The following is a 12,361-nucleotide window of genomic DNA, read 5'->3' on the forward strand; positions in this document are numbered from 1 at the left end:
ACTCTGTGTCTATCTTTCTACACACAAAAGCCACAATTGCTCACACAAAATGCAAAAGGATCAATGAGTGTTTTTACATTGAGGACTGAGCAGCATTTTCACAGGTTTTGTGTTAGAAAAACAAAATCTGTTACTTCCTGTTCATTTTTTGAGTGTTAGGCCTGCAAGGTTATATAGCACCCCAAGAACCCTTTTTAAAGAGTGTATATCTAAACTATGTCATTTTGCCTTGCAGTTTGCATGCTACTTCACATAGAGACATCACCAAACCCTGTCCTGTTGCACTGCCAGATTCAGCACAAAACCTACCTTGTTACCTTCAAACTCTCTCCCAGAAACCCATTACACACACACGAACACACACACACACACACAATCACTCACTTCCCTTTCCATCTGCAACCAGAGCATGAAGGCCTGCATCAGCACAAGTGGCTTTCTCTCTCTTTCATCCTTTGAGAACCTCCCTCAAGTAGTCCCTCTTTGGGGCTTCACAAGAAGGTGGAGGACACAAAAGAGGAAGAAGAAGAAGAGAGAGAAAAGTGGAGAGAGAGAGAGAGAGAGAGACACGAATAAAAGCAGTATAAAAAGAGGGAGGACCAGAGAAGCACAAAAGTAAGGCCTTTTTTTTTTGGAGTGCGATTTGTGCAGTTATTATCCCATAGCACTTGTGGTGAATAGACGCTGCCATGCATTCACCCTTGGAGAGAAAGAGAGGGAGGGAGAGGGAGATCGGAAGGGTTGGGGGGTGCAGAGGAGACAGGGGGCGCTCGGCGTTGTTTGGGGTCTGGGATAGGGATAGGGATAGGGATAGGGGTGGGGGGAGGGGGAGGTGAACGCATGGAGCTGATCCCCTGGGCCAAGAAGTTGGGGCATTAGCATTCTGTTGGGTAATGGGGCTCTATTTGCCGTTTGTCAGCACAAGACTGGTGGCTCTTGCCCTGGGTCTGAGGACAGAGAGGGAGAGAGAGAATACGGTGGGAATGTGTGTGTGTGTGTGTGTGTGTGTGTGTGTGTGTGTGTGTATGGGAGGGGGGGGTTCTGTGTCCATCTGTCTGTCTATCATGCTCCCTCTTCTCCATCTCTTTCACTCCATGTCTCTCTTTCTCTCTCTCTCTCTCTCTCTCTCTCTCTCTGTCTCTCAATGGTCCAGTGCTTCAGGGATAACACAAGATCAGCCTCCAATCATTCTTTCCTTTCCTGGCTTCCTCCCCTTTCTCTCTCACTCTCTCTCTCTCTCTCTCTCTCTCTCTCTCTCTCTCTCTCCCCATCTCTGGTTTGGCAGGAGCCCCAGAAGATGGACGGCAATATGAAGTGCTTTAGGGAGGCAGAGACTCATCCAGTGTAGTGGGCAATTTTCCACAAAATGGCTGCTGACTGCAGACTTTTAGGAGGCGGAAGGCAGACTTTCACACACTTAACATGGGAAATGCATAAAAATCAATGACTTTTATTAAACCACAGTGAAATTTAATATGATTCATTGGCCAAGATCACAGCCAAATGCTATTCATATGATAGTTTGAAGTTATGCCCTAATTAATTTTATGCATGTAATAGATTTTTTTTTTAAAATGTATAAACTTTCAAGGACATTTTGCCACAGTTCAAGGACAAATGCTAAAATTGTAGTACCTTATTGTAAACTGTATTGTATACTTTCACCCTTCTTGTGTAGCCAACCATTTATCTACGGTATGTAACTTTCAATCTATGCAACATGTTAACATGAAACACATTTCATCTCGTATGACTTGATGGATGTGGCCATAAGATGTTCAAACTTTTATTTCCGTTTCACTTTTATCTCTCCCCCTCATTTTCTGCTCTCGTTCCCTCCCTGTTCATTCATCCCTCTCTTTTCTGCACTCTTTCCTTGCAGCCCATAAGAGGAGCTGGGCTGGATGTAAGACTGATGACTCATTAAAACTGTATGTCCAGCTCCATAATGAGGGTGCACTGTATAATGACATAGCAGCTGTTCCATACAACACTGATCTCAGATAGATTGCAGCTGTGTGTTAATAATAATGTCATCTGCCCCTACACACACGCATACACACAGACAGGCATGCACGCACACACACACACACACACACGCACATGCACACACACACACACACACACACACACACACACACACACGCAAAAACACACACACGCTCGCGCACAGACACACACACACACACACACGTATGGTATAGATTTTAGACTGTTATCCTCTCCATTTCCTAACTGGCATTCCCCCTTTGTTTCCTTCTATCTCATTTGTGGCTGTGAACATCAGTGTGTGTGTGTGTGTGTGTGTGTGTGTGTGTGTGTGTGGTGGCTCACCCCTTTTCATAGCTCTCAGCCTCAGAGAGTGAAAGGGAATCAATGCAGGGCATAATTATGGCCCTGTGTGTGTGTGTGTGTGTGTGTGTGTGTGTGTGTGTGTGTGTGTGTGTGTGTGTGTGTGTGTTTGTGTGTGTGTGTGTGTGCGTGCATGTGTGTCTGTCTGTCTGTGTCTCTGTGAGTGAATGTGTGTCTGTGTGTGTGCGCAACCACAGCCAGCCATGATTGTGAACAATCAACAGATGGGCTGCTGCCCAGTCAGGTGATTTCTGAGGTCCAGGAAATCACAGGATGACTCCCTGCGCCTCTAAATGTGTCAGATGACAGGAGGGAAGGGAGACAAATGAGAGAGTGAAAGAGGCTATATTGATGGCCTCGGCTACAGCGGGTCTATGTTCATGAGGAAAAGCTATACTCTGTTACATTAACTTTGAGAGAGAGACAGGGAGAGAGAGAGAGAGAGAGAGAGAGAGAGAGAGAGAGAGAGAGAGAGAGAGAGAGAGAGAGAGAGAGAGAGAGAGAGTGAGAGAGACAGAGAAAGAGTGAGAGAAAGAAAGAGAAAGTCTAGCCTTCCAGTTTAAACACATATTTGCTGTCAGCCGAGCAGTCTGTGGAATAAAATATGTGACGCCCCCTTACATAATGTGAACATTCCATTTCACTATTAAAATGCATACTGTAGTTAGCTTTACTGTGTTTTAATGTGGAAAGAACTGGTGCTCCTTCTCAGCATTTCAGTGTCTTACTCTTACCACAGCTGAATACATTTCTGTGCATCCAACTTGCTCTATATGATATGGGACTATTTGTGACATGTGACTACATAATTAATAGCATGTAATGAACAGCCAACGATAGTGACAAAGATTGAAGGAGGCATGTTGATACTGATCTTTCTGCTAGAAAAGGTCATGCGATTTCCAAGAGGTGTCCAAAAATAGTCATATGTTTGTGTGTACTGTATGTGTTTGTGTCTTTGCCCAGAGATAATGTAATTGTGTGATAAACTGGTATATGATGGGGCCTTGCCCAACAGAGTTTTGGACTTGGTCTCCGGTCGTGATTACAATCCCTGGCTGATTGTAAGGAAAGATGGAACCTTTGCTCACTGCTCTCTGTGTCGCCTGGTCTTTGTGATGATACCAATTCTGTTCTCTGTTACAATGTCAAGGGGATCTAACATTGATGATTTCATAAGAAACACTCAGAATATCTTTCAGTGTTACTGACTACAAGATGGGTATCAGCTCCAGTAAGGACAGCATACAAGTAGCCATGTCTGTGTCAGGTACAGTAGCTGTAGGAAAAGATCCAAACGTCTTAACCACCCACCCACCCACAAACACACACACACACACACACACACACACACACCCACACACACACACACACGCGCACGCACGCATTCACACACCGAAATGAAACGCTTGGCTCTGTGGTGGGACCGAGTCGCGGCTCTGAGCCGGAGTTTATGCGTGGGCTAATGCGACATGACAGTCAGGCTCCAGCATAGCAGCCCAGGCAGAGCAGATTATGGGATGGCTTAATATCTGATTTTAATTACCAGGGTAACTGAGTGATCACGGCTCATTAGGCAAGCAGGGAAAGCTCAGGCTATCATCCACTACGCGAGGAGGAAGAAAGGGAGAAGGGAGAGAGAGAGGGAAGAGAGAGAGACAGTGAGAGAGAGAGAGAGAGAGAGAGAGAGAGAGAGCGCGGAGCGACAGACAAAAGGGGGAGCATCTCGGAATGAGAGAATGACGGTGACTTGTGCTGCTAGATTCAGGACGAGTTTGTGTCTGTTCATGTTTCGCCTGCTCTGATCAGATTTAGTTTGTGATACGACATTCTCTCTCTCTCCCTCTCTCTCTGCCCTGTGCCCTCCCTCTTTCTCTCCCTCCCTCTCTCTTTTCTACATCACTCTCTTTTCTAACTCACTCTCTCCAAAGTGGAAATGCTACTTCCAGAGGATGATCTGGTTCAAGAGAAGAGAGTGAAAAAAAAAACAAATACTTAAATGAATGGAAGTCTAAAGTAGCAAAGAGAGATCCATTAGTACTTGCATCCTTTCACCGATATTTTTCTATATCCTCCTCTCCCCCCCTGTACACACACACACACACACACACACACACACACCCTCCCCTTCCACTTTCTGTCTTCCTTGAGTAGCGTGGCATTTCAGGATTTAGAGAATCAAATCTCGGCGTAGTGCTCTCCCTGTAACATAGAGCTGGAGAGATTAAGCCATTTCAGCTCCCTGAGGGCCTTGCTGGCCTTTGTTGCCGTCCAGGAATTATTCCGGCCAATCGAATCCGGACTCCTGGCTTCCTCCGAGGCGGGCCCTCGTTGTCGTGGCGATGCGCCGGTGCTCCTCGGTGACGGAGCGAGAGAGAGCCGCGGTCGGCCGCCTGTGACCCCGGCGCCGGAATAATGGACCGACCTCTGGCAGGGACGTGGTGTGTGTGGCGTCTGAATGCACTCGCTAAACACACACACACGAACACACCGTCCCACTGGGTCCACTCAGCCAGACGTCCAGTCATGCTCCCTGGCCTCTCTCACACCCGGCTGTGTGTGTGTGTGTGTGTGTGTGTGTGTGTGTGTGTGTGTGTGTGTGTGTACAGAGGTGCATTTAGCCTGCACTCAATCCCCTAAAGGGTTAGTTCAGGGTGCTTGCTCATTTCGCTCAGATTTCTAGCACTTTCATACCCCTCTACTTCTCTCTCCTTCACTCCTCTTACTCACTTTCTCTCTTTTCTCACTATCTCATTCTCTCTCTCTTTTCGCAATCTCAACTCAACTTTATAGTACATTCACACGCACAGTGTTGCTGTTCCAAGAGCCTGAAAAGTGTAGAAAAAGCCGCTCAACGACAATCAAATCACAAAAAAAAAGAAGGAAAAAACACGTCCCACGAAAGGTCCAGTCCGACTTAATTTGCAACATTTCAGTGTAATATTCCCAAATGCACACTTAGAACGAGTGCCATGGCCCATCTCCATAATTCGGTTGGCACTGCATTTAAAACACTTCCAGGTTTTTGCTAATCATCAAAAGCAAAGTGTGGCCATCTAACTTGCCCCAGCTGCCCCTGATGGCTGATTTATGGACAAGTGAAAGCCTCACTTTAATAGAATCAAAATAAGAGAGTAGTGTGTGTGTGTGTGTGTGTGTGTGGGGAGGGGGGGTGAAAAAGTTGAAAATGATAATACTCTTAGGAGCCCATTAAATCCCGAGATCTAGGAGTATTAGACTGAGATAATTCCTCCCTCTCCCCCACCCCACTCTCCCGCTCTTCCCCAGGGACAAGTGGGCCAGGCAGCGTTGTGACCAGCACCACGCGTGGTAATAGCCACAGTGCCAGATGTTCCTCATTTTTTCATAACATGTTTGTGACACTCACACTCAGGCTCTGTTTCTATGTTGATGTGTGTGTGTGTGTGTGTGTGTGTGTGTGTGTGTTGGAAGGTGGCAGTTAAGGGAGTGAGTTGATACTATAACCAAACTTTCCTTTCATTAAAGGATGATGTCTTTGTATCTGTCTGTCAGAAACAGTAAACAGAAAACAGGAAGCGTGAGCGGGGAGATCCATAAGTCTTCACTTAAAGTCACTGTTATGGAGGAGAGATGGGGAGGGGGGGTAGCTGGGTGCAAAACAACAACAAAATAAAGCATAAATAATAACCTCAGTCAGCCCATATTGTTTATTTATTCATTTGTATGTCTCTTACTTGTGCTCAGTCTCCTGCTGTGCTGTATGCTGCTATGTCTGGGTGTCTCCCGGCCTGCTCCAGCCAATCGAAACTGTCGGACACGTGGAAACCAGGGGCCCCAGATAACTTCCCCACACGATCACTAACCCCCCTCTGAGATTGCTTATCGAACAGCTCGAGGAGGTGTGTGTGTGTGTGTGTGTGTGTGCGTGCGTGTGTGCGTGTGTGCATGTGTGTGTATGTGTGTACGTTTTGTCTGTCTGTCCTTAAGGGTGTGTGTGTGTGTGTGTGTGTGTGTGTGTGTTTGTGTGTGTGTGTGTAAATTCACACCTACGATAATGCCACTAGACACCAGTCGCAGCTGACATTGGGGACCCTCTAATTTTGTCATCATTTAAGGCGACCCATAATTAATCTGTCTGTACATTTAATTAAAAAGAAAAGTTGTGGCCGTAATTGAAAGTAATGCGCTCCTTGTAAGCATCCGCAGGAGAAGGGATGCGGCCGCTAATGCACGCTGGCAGCGCAGATACATCACCGCTTCTAATCCAAACTTGACCTAAGTCATTCGGAGCTGAGGGGGGGAAGGGGAGAGATAGAGGAGAATAAAGGTAAAACTTTCACTTCTTTTCCCTTTTCCTTCTTCCCCCCTGTCTTCTCACTACGTCATGGGGCGATGAGTAAAAAAACAAACAAACGTGTCTCGGCCGCCACTCGACCGGCGTCCCAAGCCTGGGGAGGGGGAGCAGCAGTGAAGAGGCGAGGGCGTTTGCATCCCTCTGGGAGGCCCTAGCTGGGCGCAGACAGACGCCACATTGTTCCCATCACTGACTCAACTCTTACTGCATTGCTCACACTCTGGAGGAAAAGTAGCTGAACAAAAAACATTCTGACGAGCGAAAGGAAGTGGAACATTTCTAAAAACACACCAGGACATATTTGCTCTGTGTGTACCCTTGTCACGTCGCCAAATTTGAGACACTTGATTTGTGAGGTTTGTGTCTGTCTAAACAAAACTGGATGACCTTGATGCTTTTCTCACTTCCCGAGTAAACAGTTTTTTTTTTTTTGTCATTTGAGCAAATGATTCACACATTTACAGCTTTTTACTGATTAAATAGCCAAAGAGCAATCAGATGATTATGAGTGTACTTATCTGACATTTAGCTGGTCTGTGGGGCGCAGTGGGAGCGAGCGCTAAGTTTGCGCGGCCAAAATGGCCGACAACAGCCCTCCTTTCAACATGGCACAGGCAATGAGCCAAAATAAAGTCCGACACAAGCTGTCAAGTTCGCAGCTTGCCACCCTCTCTCTCTCTCGCACACACACACACACACAGCAGATGAAATAAATTAATAATGCAATTGAATAATTAAATGATGGCAAGATAGAGGGTGACAGAGAGAAAGAGAGAGAGAAAGAGAGAGAGAGAGAGGGAGAGAGAGAAGCTCAGCACAGTCTGCCTGATCGCTAATGACGAGTCATGCTTGGTCTCGACGCGTGAACTCCACGAGTGCAAACAAAACAAAAAGTGACATATGTGACAATGAGCGAGGAAACGACTGGCATTTTCCAAACTCATTTTCTGCTGTCTGGCTGAAAAAGAGTGAAGGAAGGGAACGATGAAGAGAACAAAACACAAATGGAGGAATGAGGAGGAATGGAAGAGCTCAGCTAGACAGGGGTTAGAGAGATAAAGAAGCTAGTGAAAGAGAGAATTATGAAGTAACTAGAATAGAAGAGCACCAGGGAAAAGACACTGTGAAAGAAATAGAATATTGGGGAAAAAAGGAATGAAAGAGAAAGAAATTGAAGAGAGAGAGAGAGAGAGAGAGAAGGTGAGACAAAGTGTGAGCGCAGGCGGAGGTGTGCGTGATGATCTTTCAGCTGAAGAAGCAGCTTCACCAGTCACGATTTGGCACGACAGGGGCGCTTTCCGGGGTGGCGCCATATGGCAGGCATGGTGGGCGGCGCGCGGGCGAAGGTGCGCTGGCCTGAGCCATGGCCGGAGAAACCACCCCACTCACCCGCCAGGGCGCCACGCCGTCGCCCGCCAATCGCAACGCTCATCACACACCGGAGCACCGCAACATGGATCACATAAGGTGGCTCTCAAACTCTCTCCTCTCTCCTCGAGGCTCGAGGCTCGTTCCCACTGATCTATAACTAACACTGGATAGACGATCCCGTTGTTGCCGCGCCCCATCATTCTTTATCTAGATCAGTGAGGACGAGGATCGAGGAAGGAAGGGAGGGTGTATAAAAGACCAAATGAGAAGCACCCATAGTGGGCCTTTAACAGAGACTCGAAGATGGCTTTGTGCTGAAACACTTTCCTGGAGTAACTGTTATATCTTTCCTCTCAGGTGCGGATGGGAGCTCGGAAATATTAGCCACGGTTCCCCAAGCAGCGCCACAGCACTCCAGACCCCCTGCCATGGGTGAATCAGAGGCCCATTATATCTCCGTGTGAGATATGACACACGGTGCCGTGATCGCCGCTTGTCCAAATTTGACACGACGGATAATTCGAGTTGCGGTGGGTGGTAGAGTTAGTCACTTGTTTCGCGCGCACATTGGAGGGTTTTAAAACGGGTACTGACTGTTGCTCTCGACATACACACACACACACACACACACACACACACACACACACACACACACAAAAATGACTCATCAGTTAATGGTTTCAGGGCTGGCGGTCGATACGCGCAATGTCAGCGTATGTGACAGCAGATGTGACTGGATCCAGTGTAAATATCCTTCAACTCTATCCCCACCAAGCATCAGCAAATGATCCGACTAAAACAGACGAAATGGCTCGATCAATCGGATCAACGACACAAGCACAAAAGACGAAGGAGAAAAGCAGCAATTAAAAAGTATTTTATTATATTATTGAAGAGTAACTGAAGCTCAAGTTCTCTTATTTTGGAGCTTGAATTGGGGAGTGTCTGCAAGGTTGTGAACTGGTCTTGAGATATGCCTCTTGTTTTGTCACAGACATCTACCCGTGTCTATGTCTCTGGGCGAGACTGTGTCTGCCTGCCTGCCTGCCTGCCTGCCTGCACATCGAACGCAAACAGACCCGGAGGGGAAACGACGAAGCTAATTACTGAACTAATGATTTAGCTTTACGGCTTGTCAGCCCTCCACCTCCATCGGGCCGGTCTCCTCTCTCTCTCAACGCCTCCATCTTCTACTAGCTCAGCCATTAAAGCTCTCTCACGACAACACATGCTGTTAGGAGCGGCACATTCAACCCCAGATATTCTCACCTCTCTCTCTCTCTCTCTCTCACCCTTACTCTCTCACTCTCTCTCTCTCTCTCTGATTTTGTGTGTGTTATACTTCACTGTTATTTACAGTTGTGTAATTGGGAGTGGAGATAGGGCAGGAGTAATTAACCCCTACTTTTGCTTTATTAAAATGGCAAATGACGCCCGGCACAACACGACAAGAACTGTGTGTGTGTGTGTGTGTGTGTGTGTGTGTGTGTGTGTGTGTGTGTGTGTGTGTGTGTGTGTGTGTGTGTGTGTGTGTGTGTGTGTGTGAAAATGGCATCTTATCAGAAGACCCCTCTCTGACTTTTAGACACAGCAGGAGGGTTGTTGTTTAGACTTACAATGACTCCCATACCAAACTGGCCACAGCTTAATGAGTCCAGTGTGATCATGGTTTCATTGCCATCTAAATATGTAGTTGTAAATCAAGGATATCACCATATCAATCTGAATTTCAGCTGTCCTCTCTCTCCAATGGTCCCATTCCAGGCCAGATGGGTAGGAAGACATTGGTATTGGTCTGGAGCACTAGCATTTGGGTATGAGGAGAAAAGTTCTTGCTCTTGCCTATTCCTCTTTCTTTTCCTGACACTCTCTTCCTCCTCCTCCTTCTCCTTCTTCTTCTTCTTCTCCTCTCCCTCTCCCTCCTCCTCCTCCTCCTCCTCCTCCTCCTCCTTCCTCACACACTGGCGGGGGCTTTTCTGATTCATTTGTCCGTCCCAAGACGTTCTTGTGCACATAACCTTTCCAGCCAGACAGTTCTAGGCTGCCTCATGTAAGAGAGACACAATACCACATTGTGTTCCTACTGTTCTACGGAAGGACACATAGCAGCGCTAGGCTACACTGAAGCTCTGCCGCAACAGCTACAGTACATGGCACCCACAAACAAACCCAACTGAAATCAGTCAGCCTCCAGGCTTCACAAATGCAGCCATCTCACTTTGCCATCGCAACAGACACTTGAAGGTGACACTTGAAACACCAGTCTAAGGGCAAACATGACATTGCAAAGTCCCCAACTAATCTGTTGATATCAGTGTGGTGCTGATTTGTTACAGTGTTTGTCTTAGACTATCTTAGTGAGTGGCACACCGATAGGAATATGTCCACTGCCTGTTCGTCTCATCGGTCTGTCTCTATGGGATGAAGAGCCGATGAGGAAGGTGCACTGGCAGACTGAAGTCATTATAGTGTTCACCGTGTGGTCGTCAAACTTTTCCCTTGTTACTTGCCCACATTATTACTGTGCGGAAAGTTCTGTCGCAGGCACAATGCGGTGTGCTGGCACCCTGCCTACCTGTCTGCCAGGAGAGAGAGAGAGAGAGAGAGAGAGAGAGAGAGAGAGAGAGAGAGAGAGAGAGAGAGAGAGAGAGAGAGAGAGAGAGAGAGAGAGAGAGAGAGAGAGAGAGAGAGAGAGAGAGAGAGAGAGAGAGAGAGAGAGAGAGAGAGGCGGACAACTCGACTGTCAGAAAAGTAATAAAACAAAACCACATTATGATTAAGGAGCGGGCTGGCTATTTCTCTCTCACTCTCTATTCTCTCTTTTTCTCTCTCTCTCTACCTCTCTCTCTCACTCACACACACACACACACACACACACACAAACACACACACAGGAAAACAGCACTGGGTCTAATTTGTTTTTCCCATGTGGTGACTTTAATAACATTTCAGCCTAAATCCATACAGATCTGGCATTATGAGATGAGGTCCGATTATAATGCCACCGTATGGAAAATGTCTAAACGATTCAGTCCTGATCCTTCCTGATGAGGGCTTAGGCCATCCACTATCCTCTCCCTCTCTCTCTCTCTTTCTCTCTTTCTCTCTCTCTCTCTCATTCTCTTCCTCTCTCTCACTCTCTCCCTCTCCTCCATTAAGTCATTTCAGCTTGACAGCTAAGTGCTGCGTAGCAATAATGTGTCCAAGTTTGACCAGAGGTCTCCAAATGTGTTCTAATATTGAGAGACTGCTGCTAAGCAATTGTGAAATTCTCTGACTACCCCTCTCAGACACACACACACACACACACACACACAAACACACAGCTCGCTGGATTAAATAAAATAAGTCGTTGGAAGCTTATTCTTTGTCAGTAGTGTACAAACCGTGTCTAAGAAAATGATCTGGACTATTTTATACTGATAAACATCCTTCAGTGGATTATAGAAATGGGATGCATATGTCCACAGTACGCCGGAATGGTGTCATCTCTCTCCTGACATAACAAATTCACTGACATGAGCACACACCCCCCTCTCATTTCGCCCACTGTCGTCGGATTTTACATTAAAACTATGAAAGATGTCTCTAAGATGACATAACATGAATAAATAACTGCGGTTTAATATTGATGCTTCAAAACGGATGCTCCTCCAGCTGTTTCAAACTCAGCAGAAAGAGGAGTCTCACATGGATAGAAGCTGTGGGAGAGGAGGAGAGAATGATCGATTCGCAAAACTGGAACTGGCAGTCGTCACATCTGATGAAGAGAAACACGTAAAACCCATCATGCAGCCATTCTTGGCATCCTAACTAAAAAGGAATAAAAGGAAATTAAAGATCATGAGTGAAATGAAATAACATTGAATTAGATCCATGTAGCATTGTCCCGTCACATAGCTGAGAAGAAATAGCAAGAGCTGTGGAGTTGGTGACAGTTTTACTCCCCCCCCCCCCCCACACACACACACAAACATACACACACATAATACAGGAACACATCCATTTCACACAGACGGAGGCAAACACAGACACTCACACACAACTACAAATACAGTACACGACACAGAAAAGATACATGCAAGACAGACATACAGTAGATTTAGACACACACTCACACATACTGTAGAGTACATGAGGTCTTTCTCTCTCTCTCTCTCTCTCTCTCTCTCTTTATGCAGTGCACTTGCATGTGAGAGGTGATGGAGGAGGTCAGAAGATTAGAGTCTCCTGTAGAGCTCTGCGCTGTCCATCGAAAGCCTCCTGCTCTCGTCCGCCCAAAGGCGCCTGACCCACGTCACC

Source organism: Sardina pilchardus, chromosome 16 (genome assembly GCF_963854185.1).
Source record: "Sardina pilchardus chromosome 16, fSarPil1.1, whole genome shotgun sequence".
NCBI lineage: Eukaryota > Metazoa > Chordata > Actinopteri > Clupeiformes > Clupeidae > Sardina > Sardina pilchardus.